General features: G+C 39.0%; 1 protein-coding gene across 1 annotated transcript in view; it reads left to right on the top strand.

The window, feature by feature from the left end:
• The first annotated feature begins 7,208 nt into the window (after nt 1-7,208).
• Nucleotides 7,209-15,444, top strand: part of LOC137013463 (cadherin-7-like) — a 98,467-nt gene continuing 90,231 nt past the window's right edge. The window contains exon 1 of the mRNA XM_067377236.1: nt 7,209-7,286. The gene's annotated coding sequence lies outside the window, so the exon portion shown is untranslated. The remainder of the gene's footprint in view (nt 7,287-15,444) is intronic.

Below are 15,444 nucleotides of genomic sequence, written 5' to 3'. Positions count from 1 at the left end.
CTATATCCAGACTGAGGCATGCATTTTGTACTAAATTGACTTTGAATAGAACTTACAAATTATAATTGAATGAATGCTTATCAAAGACTCAAATTTGCATGCAATAATTTCTTAGTCTGTTATAAAAAGTGCTTTCAAGTGTTTTTGTTTGCTAAATGGCACCACTGGTCTGAAACATCTTATATGTGCATAAAGAACTATTATATTGTTTGCTTCAAATCTTTTCTGCCAATAAAAATGCATGATGCCCCTGAAAGGATCTGCATTAGAATTTAGGAATTTTGTTTTATTCATTTAAATTGTAATAATATTTCACAATATTACTGTTTTTTACAGTATTTTTAATTAAATAAATGTAGCCTTGGTGAGCAGACGAAACTTCTTTTAAAAACATTAAAAATCTTAGTGGTTCCAAACTTTTGGACTGTACTGTATATTCAACATGGACAACCAATCCAGTAATGAATACCGACACAATCACTCAATCGACCCACTGCTGTCTGTGGAGTTTTTATGCTTCATATTTCTGTGGAAAACAGTGATTCATTTTATTTTTCATGTTTCTTTGAATATAAAGTTCAAAAGAGCAGCATTTATTTGAAATGTTTATATATATTAGCAATTAAAAACAGAAATCAGAAAAAAAAACTTCTTGAGGAAAATCACAGGCAAACTACTGTGAAATGGTAAAAGTGCTAATTGAATGAGACATCCACAGCTTGAGACGACTGTGACTCTTCAGAAGCATTTCGTGGATTTTAAAGTTTAAAGAATAAAGAAAAACCAAACGAGTGATATGATGATAAAAACAGCTGCAGCTCCACTGTGAAGTATGATGAATGCCCTTTATATCATGCTAGAGACGTCATAAATTGTTTAATTCTTACTTTCATCTTGTCTGTAGAAGTTTTGTTCTTTTATAGTAATTTCAAATGCATTTGCCGTGTCTCTCTCTCTCTCTCTCTGAGGTGATTGTTGTAATACATTTATTCATTTGTAATACCGAAGGCACAGGTGCTGATTCTCCCTTTATTATGCATGTGAAATATTGGAGCGGTGGATCCTATTGATGAAACAGAAGCGATAGAAATGAGTCAACCGAAAACTGAAACAGAAACAGAAAATTCAAGAAAAGACAAAATATTTTATTGGAAAATGAAATTGAGGGACATGTGGTAGAATTAGATTGTGTTTAAAATCAAGAAGGCTAATGACACTCATGGCTCATAAAACATCTGAGCGTGTTTTCTGCATGTGTGACCTGAAAATTAATCACTTTGTATTGAATTCCCCGCATAAATTCAGAAAGAGAAAGCTCAAACAGTTAAATAAATTATGTTTTTCTGTGAGTGTATTTAGCTGTTCTGGTAGGCTGGGTGATATATTATGACATGTTATCTTCTCCGCTAATGAATAGTTACCAAAGAAGCTATCAGGAACAGTATGTCGAGAGACTGCGACAATCACACCTGTCCAAATGTCTCAGTTAGTCTAACTCTTGGATTAAACATTTTGATTTAGAAATAAAGAACCCATTACAGAGCAAGTACATAAATATTGAGATATATCTAATATTGTCAAAAGGTTGAAAAACAGATTTACAATCACAAAGTGAATACTTTTCTACTAGAAAATATATACTAGAAAATATTTATTTCTACTAGAAAGAAGGCAGATATTGGGGATTTAATGGTCACTTCATTCAGACAGTACCTTTGCTTATCAGTGGCTGAACGAGTAAAGGAGGTCGAGTTCGGACACTCGGGAGGTTGTGAGGCTTTGCACATGATAACAGTCAGTTAACCTGATATTAACCTGATAATTGCGTGAAAGCAGCTGGTACACGGCACGACTGTACTGCAAACCGGCGGGACCATATGAGCTTCAACGCTGAACATGGAGACGGGAGCTTTCAGTGTTGCTGCTATAGCTTTGGATAGAAAAAAGAAAATAAAAAGACGAGTGTTCAAATGATTTGATGAAAAACCAGAGAAAAAGAGAAAAAGAAAAGCGTGTGTGTGTGTGTGTGTGTGCGTGTGAAAGATGTAGGCTTTATTTAGACATCGTGAACAACAAACACATAAAGAGCTAAAGGCACTCGCACAGCAGTTTCCTTCAGCATGATTTTATTATGAGGTGATGCAGAATGACACACCATCAGAGCCACTTTGTAACTTATTCTGGCCAAGAGGTTCCCAGCTAGACAGGAAATTACAGGTTCATGAGACGCAAATTATTTGAATTATGAATTTTACCATTTGAATGATGTTTTACCTGTTGGTTAGTGCATGGCCAATGCCGTATATGTAGAAGAACATCCTGCATCACAGTTTTTCAGCATTTTGCCACTATTTTAAGATGTTGTTTCCAGTTAAAATAGCTCAACTTTTAAAGACATCTCAAGAACCCTGTTAAATTCAGTTGCACTCTGTTTAGCTGTTTTTGCATCTACATTTAATCATTTAGCAGATGCTGCAAGTCAATGCGATTACAAACAGGGAATATCACAAGCCCTTTGGCATAGAGGGGTCAACAATTTTCTCAGTATCTCAGTATCTGGCTTGACGGAAGTTCAGCAAGTGATGTTGTTAATTAGACAGAGCACTCCCTGGTGGATTGGAGGTAGAGGTCTTCCAGTCATTATGCCTAAGGAAGGGCAGTTGACAGAGAAGTAGTGGGCTTTACCGCTATTGACGTCCTTTTCTTCACCTTTCCTCTGTCGGCGCTCTGCAGCTTTAGCAGTGGTAGTGTAGACTAGAAACAGCTGCATGTTTCCCCAGTGGTCCACTGGAAGGTTTTTCCCAGCTGGATCTCCTAAAAGTACTGGTACTGTTCTCCTCCAAGGAGGACTGAGAGTAGAACAGACAGTTATTAGAGCAAATGGTCGAACACTAGATGGCATCCCTCGCTCTCTCCTGCGGTCTTCCCAGTTTTTTCACTGGAAGAGTGTTGGGTTGCTTTGAAGGTGTTTTTCAGTTGCTGAGGCCTGGGGATGGCTGATGTGGTGGAACCATGGACCGCCCTCTCCAGAGGGGAAGTTTTAGGTGGACACAGCTGTAGCCTCGAACAGCTCTGTCCCGGTGCTGTTTTTCAGGGGCATTAGAGCTGCGGTAGGTTCCCTGCCTCTAGGTGCTAGAAGCTAGAAGCTCTTGGTGACTTGGTATGCGTCTTGCAACCCATGCAGTCCCTTCAGGTTGTGCTATGCTTGGTTTGCAGCTATTTATTCAAAGTCAACATGGCGAGCAGGCATTTGATCAGTATGGCATAGTTTGTATTAGGCATGCCTGTACGTCTTTCTTCAGACAAACCAGGTTGATGACGTTTCCCTTCTCAGGGAACCAATGTTACATACATAACCCTAAAACCCATTTCCTTTACATCATTTATGTGATAAATGTAGAAATACACATGCAAAAACAATTCTTGTCCCCACAATTCTTGCTTTCATACAGATAACTGGCCTACTCACACTAAACCAAGCAAGACCATTTTGGTCAACCAGCTTCACTAGAAAGACCATCTTCACCAGCTGCGCTTTGCTAAACCATCCTGGAAAAACATTCATACTGGTTTATTGAATTTTTTCTTTTTTTTTTTTCCAGCAGATAGGTTGTGACTGTGATATTCCACATGAGACACCATCATCAGCCTTTGCCAGAGTTGTTATTTCGCAATGGGAATCAGCACTAAGATGCTAAGCAGCTAATTGATATTCCACACACTCAGGTCTTCTGCCCTTTCCAACTCACAAGCAGTGTGTGTGTCCTACGTATCATCATGTTCCTCTCAAATCTAACCACAGTCTATATGTTTTGTCTTGATTGTGAATGTTATTAAAGTCAAGGACACTTTCTGTACTATTGTTTTGCAGTTGGCATCTTACACCTTTTCCAAAATCAAATTCAAGCACTTTTCAAGCATTTTCCAGAACCTTAGAACTGTGGTAAATGACGTTTATATATATAAAAAATATAATATTATATATATATATATATAAATATATATAATGTACTTATACATTCTTCATCACATTAAATTATATGTTACTGAGCTATTTTAATAAAAAAAAGTGTTTGTTATAGCATTCTACAGAAGGGTGACAAATGAAAGGGAAACACCTTTCATGGTTCAGACCTGGCATCCTATTGTAACGAAGCGGGACTCAACGTAAGATCCAAATGCAGCTTTATTAAAAGGTGAGCGTGGTCGTACAGGCAGGGTCAATCAGGAGCAAACAGGAACAGTGAAGGACAGGCAGAGTCGTAGTCAGGAAGCAGGCAAAGATCAGGACAGGCAGATATCACTCACAGGACGGTATACAAAGCACAGGTCAGGACAGGCAGCAACGGGTCAATAACAACAAACAGACAGGATATAAATGCTCAGAATTGTAACGGGAGTTAGCAAGACCTCGCAGTGAAATGGTGTGTGTATGAGTCCTTTATAGTCCAGGTAATGTGTGGCAGTTGGGTATGGTGATTAGTGTCGAGTGATTGTGAAGTGAGTGCAGGTGATAAGCAATGGAGGATCATGGGAAATGTAGTCCGGGATGTGACAGGAACAGACGTGATCGTGACACCTATAATACCTGGATGAGTCTATATAAATCTATCACTCTAATAATCATATAACTTTGCATAACTTTAATACAGTATGGATATAAATATAGTATAGCCTATAAAGTAATAAATAATAAAAATAAAAAAGTAATTCGTTACATGGTAGGGAAACCCTGAATGTGTTCAGCTAATTCAGCCAGCGAATCTCTGTCTGCACTCCCATTGGTACTGTCAGGATTATGTTGTATTTTATGTTAGTTTCATTCCTGTGTATTTGTTTCTCGTGCTTCGGTTTAGTTTAGTCTTGATTGCATTCTAGTTAGTCTCCTTGGCTACTGATTACATTCAGATGTCTGTTATTATGTCTCCCTGTGTATTTATACTCCCTGTCTGATTCGGTTCATTGTCAGTTCTCTTCTGTAATGTGAGTATTTTACGTTACGATTCTCTGTACCTTCTTCTATGTATTCGTGTTTATTAAAGAAAGATAGCATTTGATCCTCATCGTCATGATTCTGTTAACTACCACATCAGTTGTGACAGAAGAACCCACCAACAATATGGATTATGGGTGCTATGTTGTACAAAACAGCTGGTCGCTGGAGGGTTATGTGGAGGCTTACCTGGAACTCTATCATGAGGTGTGCTGGGATGATGAATCACTGAAACATCATTTCTGCAGCGGGATGGACAATTTACTCGGCCAGATGCTGCTGCTCATGCCCGCCACAGAGTCTGAACCCGAGCCAGCACCCGCCGCAGATCCCCCTCCATGCCCGAAGTTAGAGCCAGCCACAGAGTCCACCAGAGCCTGAGCAGGTCGCCATTCTCGTCCCGAGGCTGGAGCCGATCACCAGATCCAGCGAGAAGTCAGGTCCTGTGAGACAGTTCTCAGATGAGCCAGTTGAGGAGCGCTGGCTCATCAATTTCACCATGGAGCTTGTCCCTCTCCAACCCAATACTCTCTCTATCCTGGATGACCCGATCCCACCCAATATCCTGCCCACCCCATTGTCACCATCATCTCCGCTGATTCCTTCAAATTCCCCAGACTTACCTGGCCCACTGGTGTCTCATAGCTCCTCGACTCCGCCCTGGCCGCTGACCCCCCCTCCACCTCGGGCTCTTTCAACACCAGCGCGGTTCTGTGATGCGGATCCTCTGGCTACTCCTTAGGCCTCCAGTCCCAGTTCACCACCTCAAACTCTCAGCCCTTTGGATTCGCCTTGGCTCTGCGCTCCCTCAGCTCCGCAATGGTCCGCCATCACTAAGGCTCCAATGGGCTCCCTCGTCACCCTGGTTTCGGACTTCCGGGCCTCCGGCTGTGCCTCAACCCTCTGCCCATTCAGCTTCACTGGGATCCTCCTTCCCTCCGGTTCCACTGTGGTCCTCGCTCCCTCCGGTGTCACCCCGTTCTGCCCAGCCCCCACCTCCAAATCAGTCACTTGATGATGTCACCTCTCCCTTCCATGTCTGCGATGTCGCCCTGGGCTGTCGTCCTTGTGGCTTCGCTTAGGGTCTCAACCTTGTCCCGCTTCACCGCCATTGGTCGACGCCCAGGCTCAGTAAGAGTTTTAGGACTCCGCCTTGGCTCCTCCCTCCACCAGGTCTGCTGTGGTATTCCTCTCTGCTAACTCCTCCTGTCTCCTGTCCATCTCCAGCCACTCCTCACCTTCCTCCTTTTTGTGCTAACGTTTGGTGAACATTAATAAAGTTTGAACAAACAATTAAGTATTAATGTTACTGAAAGAATGTTTGTTCATAACCTTTGATAGAACCTTGCCTGAATGTTAGCCAAACTTCTGAGAATGTTCCCTGCTAGCTGGTTCATCTCCATTTAAAAACACATTTTTAAAACACTTCATTAAAAATTACTCTCCTCATCTCTCCTTATACAGATGAAGGAGACTAGGAATGTGCCGTAAGTCGTTCACAAAGATTTTGAACACTTGTGTAGTTTTTCTCAGAAGAGTTTGCTATGGCATTAAAGTGTTTAACTCTTTCCTACCATTTTTGCTACAGATATATCACAGTTGTGTAACTTGAACTGAGGTGTGCTATTACTTTTCAAATAAATCAGACTTATCCCATCAATTCACTCTTTTGATAGGTAGATCACCCTCACAATTGCATAGCAAGATGTACCAACTGCTTTTAACAACACCCTGCTATCCACCCAACACACAAGCATCGTAGTGGGGTTTGCTGGGACAACTCTTCTTCAGAAAGTCTACGATAGTTGAAGGCAGATCCTCTAACCCTTGTTTTATCTCTCTTTCTCTGATAGGTATCAGAAACTCCTCATGCAGAAGAACCATAAGAAGACTGTCCTTCAGAATGACATCACTGTAATCACATCAAGGATTTCTGGGTTTTGTGCACCAAAAACTTTGGAAAAACCACAAACTGCAAGGGTTTAATGTTTCATTCTCTGCATTTTTGGTAATATTTCAGAACATTTTCATACTGATCCGTATCTTGTGGTGATCCTTCACGTTGCCCCAGATGAGTTTTTGTGGGAGTCTCGCATGTTGTGCCGTCTGGCTCCTAGCTGTTCATAGCATGAGCTGCTGGGGACTGAAGTCTGCTGACGTGACCCCTGATCGACCCCAGAAAGACCCCAAACATTCACAGGATGCCCTGCAAAGACAGAAACGTAACTGGGTTTGGAATCAGTTCTTTGTGCTTGAGGAATACACTGGGACCGACCCGCTGTATGTGGGCAAGGTAAGAACTCTTCACTCATTTCTCACATAAAAGTCTTGTTTTTTAAAGTAATCACCACAAAAGTTTAGTGTTTAGAATAAGTTCTTTTTGTAAGTTGTTTTTGTTCTTTCTGGGCACGCACTAATGCAACATCAGCTGCGTAATAGTAGTACAGAGTAATGTAGTATTGGTTTTACGGACTAGACTTCACAGCACACAGAACGGGCATAAATCTTAGAATATTATTACGTCCTTTTTGCCCTTTTATTTCTGCTGCGGGGCTCTATATCTGGAACCTTTTGCCCTTTAGTAAACTGCAGCTCTTGAGGAAAGTGTATTAATTCTGGCCTTCTGCTCTTTCTCTGATACCGAGTCTCAGTGTTCAATGACAGCTGTTCACCGCCGTTACCATGATGTCAACCAGTGGCTCCATTAGAAAAGTTAGGGGAAAAAACTTCTCTTGCAGATTCTGAACAGATATCAATCAAATGTTTAGTGGCTTTTGTTTCCAAATATAATTAGTGGATTTTTAAAATGACGAGTCATCACCAGAGCTTCTCAAACCTGTCCTGTTTCCACTGCACATGCTGTGTCTCTCCATCATCAAACGCACCTGATTCAACTCATCAGCTCATCGTAGAGATGGCAGGACATGAACAAGATGTGAAGGATGAGGGGGGCACAGAATGTGCAGCGGTGGGTTTGAGAAGCTCTGCTCTCAATTAATAAATTAGTTCATTTCATTCATAAAGCAGATCTGCAGAAAAACAGTGATGTCATCGTCCAGCTCAGTTCAATTCTAATCCAATATTGTCAGTAGAGTAAAATCAATAATATTGTTGAATATTAGGTGTCCCCAACTAAGCAAGCCAAAGGCGACAGAGGGAAGAACCCTAACTCCATCATGTGACAGAATGGAGGAGACTTGGGAAAAAAAGGCGGCATCACTACTTGTCATTTAGCCTAAAACAAGGAGACCATCTTTAGAAATGCGCAAAAATGGGGTGACCTTTGAGCTTGATGGCAGCATAGTGTTTTAGCTCTGCTTTACCCTACTCATTTTCATTATATATAATGTTTTTTTTTTTTTTTTTGCCAAATACTAGACATTTTGTTTTACGTTTTGACACTGTGCATCGACAGTATGACTCCTCGTCAAGGTAAATCGGCTGCCAAACAAACACAGCACCATCAAGTATTTGAGGCGGACAAGATGGAAGAGCCCCTTGCCATCATGATCGCCCATGCAATGGAAAAACAGCAGCAGTTCATTGAAGCGCAGTTTAAAACTCTGCAAGACAGACTGGATAACATTCAGTCTGAGCTTTCCAGTTGTTCTAATGGGGTGAGAGAACTGCGTGATCGATACTTCAGTCTGAGCAGCCGGGTCGGCAAAGTGGAGAAAAATCAGGACAAATGTGCCGCCACACTCATCTATTTTTATTTATAGGGCTCCTCTTGCTGATTGAATAGATTATCTGAACATGCTCCTCCCAAACTTTGTTAATAAAACATCATTTGAACATTGTCAGGAGGGGTAAACCCAGAAAAAATGTTGTCAAACTTTTACATTTCAAAGAAAAACAGATAATGTCCTCAGCCAAGATGCTGAGGGGGAACAAATGTTCTTAAAGTTTTCTTTGTTTTGTCATTTCCAAGCAATTTGATCTCAGGCAGTATCAGTCGCAGTCTGCTTTAACTAAAAAGACAAAATTGCCCCCAAAAAAGAACTAGGATTGTATTACGTGGGTCATATACAATATTTATTTGTTAATAAAGCAGTAGTCTGGAGCATGTCATGAACTTGATGTAGATAATGCCTTGAAAATGTTTATGGATATAATAATGGACATAATGGATAAATATGCCCCACTTAGGAAAAATTAAGTAAATGTTTAAATGCACCCTGGCCTGATGATGAACTGAAGTCAATAATGATTCAAAGAGACAGTGCAATGTAAGTTACACATAAATCAGGAAATTAGCTGGACAAAATTGACAAAGTTTACAAAATTAAACTACATTAAAAAGCGGCAATATTTTAAGCAAAAAGAAAAGAAATGAAAGAAAAAAGAGGCTTAATTATGTCCATTGGTGGCCAAACGGACATGTGGAGCAAAACGCATGTCTTCAGGAAGAAATAAAAAGGATAATTTTCCAACCCATTCAAGCATTTATTTTAGGAAAAATCAAACAAGAGATCATCATTCCAGATTAACTTGTATAAATGGTTTCTTTGTAAGCCTAGCTAATATTTCATCATCACAAAATATGATAATTTCTGGTGGATTGTATGTTAGAGCTTGTGTTTAGAAGAGGATTGAAGGAAAGGCTGTCTGATAAATGTGTGTAACACACACACACACACACACACACACTCAGAATGCACATCTCATCACTCAGGCTGTCCATTTTACTAAAGGCCACTTTCAACAAATGTCAACTAGTAAACGCAGGTAAACAGTCTGAGCGCAGGCCAAATTTCAGAGAGGTGACATATGTGCAATGGATGCCAGTTCTACTTTTAAACCAGTTTCAAAGCTGGCCCTGTTTCTTCCATTGTAATTTCATTACTGTACATTTGTGCTTTAAAACACAGTAGTATCTGCAGTAATTGGCATTTTGCCACAAATCCTATCAAGCTTAACTTGTGATGTAGAAACGTAGAATCAATGTTGCCAAGTAACTCTTGTATAACATTGTGTATCTGAGGATGTCTGAGTGATTGTACAAAGACTGGATAATTCATTAAACAGTTTTGCCACTTTTGTGACTCATCTTATTACTGCGCAAACACCTGTCTTATACACTAACCACCTGCAAAATACCTGCTTTAAGACAAAATAGCATCATTTTTTTTTTATTAAGTCATTCCACACAAACATGCTTCTTTTCTATGAAAATTAGGCTGTTTAAAGATTGCACTTTACAAAACTTTGTGTTAATTTCCTTACTCAATTTACATTGTGCTATTAGCATCCAATGAAAGCAGGTGCTGAATGAACATTTATTTAAACAGGATGTTGGTGCACACTTGCTGGTGATCATTAGTAAATCAGCCGAAAATAATGGTTTCCACGGTCTGCTGCATCATCCATACTAGCAAGTTCTGAAGTGGGCCATGCAAATTGTGTTCAGCAATGTCCTCATGTTATGTAGCATTTTAATTTATGTATGTGTTGCTTAGTGCTGTGTTGTGCAGGTTTTGTTTTCTTCTCCTGTCTGTCTCTTTTAATAGCGCCTGTTATATCACACAGGTGCAGTGAGTTGCAGTCATTAGAGGAGGAGTGCTGGTGTTTCTGCGGAGCATATTCACTCCATGAGTTATCTGCAAGGATTTCAAGTCAGGATTTAGACGGTATCACAGTACTGAGACGGCTCTCATTAGAGTTACTAGTGATTTGCTCTTAACATCCGATCATGGTTGTATCTCTCTATTAGTGTTACTGGATCTTAGTGCTGCATTTAACACTATCGATCACAAGATTCTTTTGAACAGACTCGAAAATTATGTTGGCATTAGTGGAATTGCATTGTCATGGTTTAAATCAGACTTATCTGACCGTTATCAGATGGTAGTAAATGTAAAAACAAATTTGTTCAGTTTACTTAATTCAATTAAGGCAACTAGTTTTCTAAATTGAATTAAGTAATCTTTACTTAATTGTATTAAGTTGATCTTAATTTAACCATTTAAGTTTTGTCAACTTAATTCTATCTGTGATCTGAGGAAGTGTACTCCCAGAGTGCATTGCGGCACAAATAAAGTAATTGCTTTGTTTTACTGTTTGTGGCTTTATTTTACAATTTTATTTGCTGTCTTGTGTCAGTATTACACAAACAATGACAGCAAATGAAATTGTAATGGTCTTATTAATTAAAAAAAAACAAAAAACAAAAAAACAAAAACTTAACTGTTACCATTGTTGTGTTTTGCATGCTGAATGTTGATGTCTGTGTGTGACTTGAGCAAGGGTGATTGCAAGGCATTGGCTCAACTAGAGAGGAATCAACCCCCTTAAAAGTTTTATGTTTCACAATAGTATGGTGTTTATGACATACAGCTCTGGAAAAAATTAAGATACCACTCCAAGTTCAGAAATCAATGTTAAGTGGTCTCTTAATTTTTTCCAGAGCTGTACATGTAAGTGATATAATCAAATAAACCAAAATTCTACAGAAAGTCTAAATTAGTTATTGGTTTAGTGCCAAATTGTGTCACTTTTTAAAAGTGATCTATTTAATATATCTCTTCCTTTGTAATCTCTCATTTGGAAATAAATTGGAATCAACTGGAAGAGAGTCGTAATTATATAAGTGAAGTTCCAAGTGCACAACCAAAGGAAACGATAATCACTAAAATGGTGAGAAGAATTTTTAGGAAATCAACATGAATTTATGGTTATCCCAATTTTAGTTGTATTGATAATTTAACACTCAAGATCACTTTAAGAAAATGAGTGAATGCAACTAAAGAAAGATAACTGCAGAAATGGAGAAAATGAGTGAAAAGTCTAAGAATTGCCCTGCCATAAAAAACTTTTGCTCTGCCCTTTTTTCTTTTCTTTTTCGTTTTTGTTTTTGTTTTTGCTTGGCGAAATGGTACTCAAACCAGTCAATTAATTTTTACTTGGGTTTTCTGAGTAACAAAGCATAGCATGCAAACAGTAAAGATGACTAAATTGTTTTAAAGTTAGGGACAATACCTCCTACAAAATCCATAAATTCATCAGTATATTCTTTGTTAGTATTGGGACATGCCTGTTCCAGTAAAAAGAATTGCAGTTCAGATCTCCATCTGTATGAGAGAACAGCCAGGTTTAACTTCAGAAAGTGCCTCTCAAACATGTTAGCTCAGTTTCTTGAACAATGCGGTTTGTGTCAAAATATATCTGCGCGCTCTGAAGTTGTCTGTGGGTTGTCATTACATGTGTTTATCCAGGAAGGTATCTATCTGCTGCCTTTCATCTAATCTCAGTCATTGGCATGATGCCATTGCTAACAGGCTAGCCCGAGGGACGCCAGTGCCGAAAAATAATATAAATGCAAATGACACATTGTGCCACTATTCGCCTGTGGAAATATCCACTCTCAAACTGTACTCCCTCACCTTCCTTCTTTTCATGTTCAGTTTTTGTCTCTCGCTCTGCTTCTGTCTGAAGTGTTTCAGTTGTCAACTTTCAGCTCATCGTTTCACAGGAAAACGGGGAAAAAGGTCACAGATATTGCCACTGCAGGAGAGAGAATGGGAAAAGGGTATCAGAATTTTTTGAAGAAGCCTATTCATGTTCTCCATTTGTGATTTCACTTCAACAAACAATGCGCATCCCTGTATATATGACACAATGATGAAATTTGCCAGCTATAGTATGGTTTGTACCGCTGGCAATGGCAAACATTCATGATGCAAAGCGGTTTCAATTGAGTGAAGATGAGAAGAACAGGACAGAGGAATGAATGAGGATAATAAAACTTCCGGCAGGGTGAAACACACCAAATGAAGTGTCTTCAGATCAGTGTCATTCATGAAAGTGATGAAGAATGATGCTTTATACACAACTAGGTTTCCTGCAGCGATTCTTATAAGAGAAGCATGGCAATAATGTTTATCTGTACAATCATTGTGCTGTTTGTTCAACATGAATCTGTCTAGGATGATGGCCCACTGAAGACACCTTAACCTTTTAACTTCCAACTGAAAAAACATCCAACTGTTTATTGGACATAAACAACTCCTCTATACAATGATTGGGCAAGCCAGGAAATAAGTGGGAACATGACTGACAACACCTTCGATTCTTGCAGATAGTTGAAGTCGTAACACATTTAGTTTAGCATGAATAATCTCTTTCTTACTAGCATTTGTAAATAATACATTTCTGAGGTTGGTGAAAGTAATTTCACTGTTTAGTGGCAGCTTAAGAAGCAGCTTTAATACATTAATATCGAGTTCTTTACATACTTTTTGGATGTTAAACATACTGAACATACTGAAAAATAAACAACATAAATTGTGTAATGCTCTAAATACTAATTTTTCCAGTATACCTTTCTCAGGTTTAGAGAAAAGCCATAAACATCCAAACTTTCTAATAATAGCCATAGAAGAGAGCTCACTTCAGAGTCTGATGATATAAAATAAAACATCTTTATGCTAAAACTGAGCTATATTTTTAAAGATGAGCAGATATTCTTTATATTGCAACTGGTACTGAAACTGATAATAAAATTAAACGTGACAGTAACAGTCAGGAGGGAATCCACCAAGAATGAACTGCCATTTTGAATTGCATGCTATCTGTGCTGGTTTAGCCCTGATTCACTAAATGAATTATGTAGATCAGGCAGCGGCACAAACACGCCCACAAAATCTACATCTAGTCAAGTACCCTTAATTTATATAGTGCTTTATACAATACAGATTGATTTCAAAGCAGCTTTACAGCAATAGAGAGGAAAATAATGATTAAGTTCTGCAGAAAACAGTGATGTCAGTCTGGATTGGCTGTATGGTTCATAAGAGCAGGAAGAGCAGTGATAACCCCCTATAGGGTAAATAGAAAACCAACATAAATGTATTGCATATATCATTAATGTTCAATAATTTAATGTACAACATAATTCCAGAAATTACTGTGATTCAAAGGGGACTCAGAAGGCCAAATCCTGACGAGAGCTGCAGCTGGGGATGGAGGAGGGTAATCAGCTCCTGGTCAACACGATAGTTGCTGAAAATGCTGATGGACCTTATATAAGGATGCTGTGATAGGCATCATATTCAATTAGGTAGACGTGGATCAGCTGAGAGTCAGGTGATGCAAGTTTGACTGACTAAAACTAGATTTAGTTCATTTATCTGTACAGCAGCTCTGGAGAAAACAGTAATGTCATCGCTCACCTTAGTTCAGTTCTCATACAATGGTGTCAATGCAGTCAGATCAATAATATCGTTGAATATTAAGTGTTCCCGACTAAGCAAGCCAGAGGCGACAGTGGCAAGGAACCCAAACTCCATCAGGTGACAGTCAAGATATCTTCATCTATATAGTGCTTTTTACAACACAGATTGTTTCAAAGCAGCTTCACAGTGATAATAGCAAAATTAATGGACAGAGATTGTTTTTTCTTTACAGCACCTCTAGGAAAAAGTTGTTATCGAGCTAAAGTAAGTTTTTGATTGAATCACTTCCGTTTTAAAAATTGTTAATTATTAACTTAGGGGCCGCTTAAATTATACCTTTTTAACTGAAAACAGAAGACTTTTAATGCGTTCTTGCCGTTCATTTACGTGTTTATGTGTTAAATGTATGCTTGTATGAATGTGTATGTGTGCAGACGCTTAGTCTTCTTTACAAAATGACATCGCCAAATTATTTGTCTTATTTGTCTTGCATAATACAGAATTATTAATCATTTCTGCGGATGATATCATTTTGATAACGTTTTATCTATACATAGGGAAAAGAAAGGGAAGGAGGCCTTTGCAGGGGATAGTTTAGTTGACACCTCAGGGCTGCGTTTTCGTGGTGTCTAGGCGAAGGTCCTTCATCTCATCTGGATATGGCAAACCTCAGGATAAACAGAGAGACTAATATTAGCGTAGACGCCATTCTTCTGATGATGTAGCGAGTACATCGGGTGTTTGTTATGGGAAGTGTTCCCGGGTCCGGATGACCTAATCTATGCAGCCTAACAATTTAGCCTAACCCTAACCCTAACCCTATAGAAGTAGATAATGTGTTATGTGTATGCCAGGTTAAACGGATGTGTTTTTAGTCTAGATTTAAACTGACAAGAGTGTGTCTGCTTCCCGAACAGTGATAGGAAGACCATTCCAAAGTTTACGTGCTAAATAGGAGAAGGATCTTCCGCCTGCAGTTGATTTTGATATTCTAGGTGTTATCAGGTATTATCAGCTGGCCTAAATGATGAAATCGCAATAGTGTAAAGGATTATAATGTGTTAAAAGCTCACTCAAGTACTGGGGAGTTAAACCATTTAATGCTTTGTAAGTAATTAACAAGATTTTAAAATCTGTACAATGTTTAACAGGAAGCCAATGCAGTGTTGACAGAACCGGGCTAATATGGTTTAGGCATTCAGGGCAATTTAGATGTATTTTTAAGATGGAAGAATGCGGTTTTACAGATGCTAGTAACATGGCCTTCAAATGAAAGAT

This window comes from Chanodichthys erythropterus, chromosome 23, assembly GCF_024489055.1.
Source record: "Chanodichthys erythropterus isolate Z2021 chromosome 23, ASM2448905v1, whole genome shotgun sequence".
NCBI classification, from domain to species: Eukaryota; Metazoa; Chordata; class Actinopteri; order Cypriniformes; family Xenocyprididae; genus Chanodichthys; species Chanodichthys erythropterus.
This window is presented reverse-complemented; position numbering and strand designations above follow the sequence as displayed.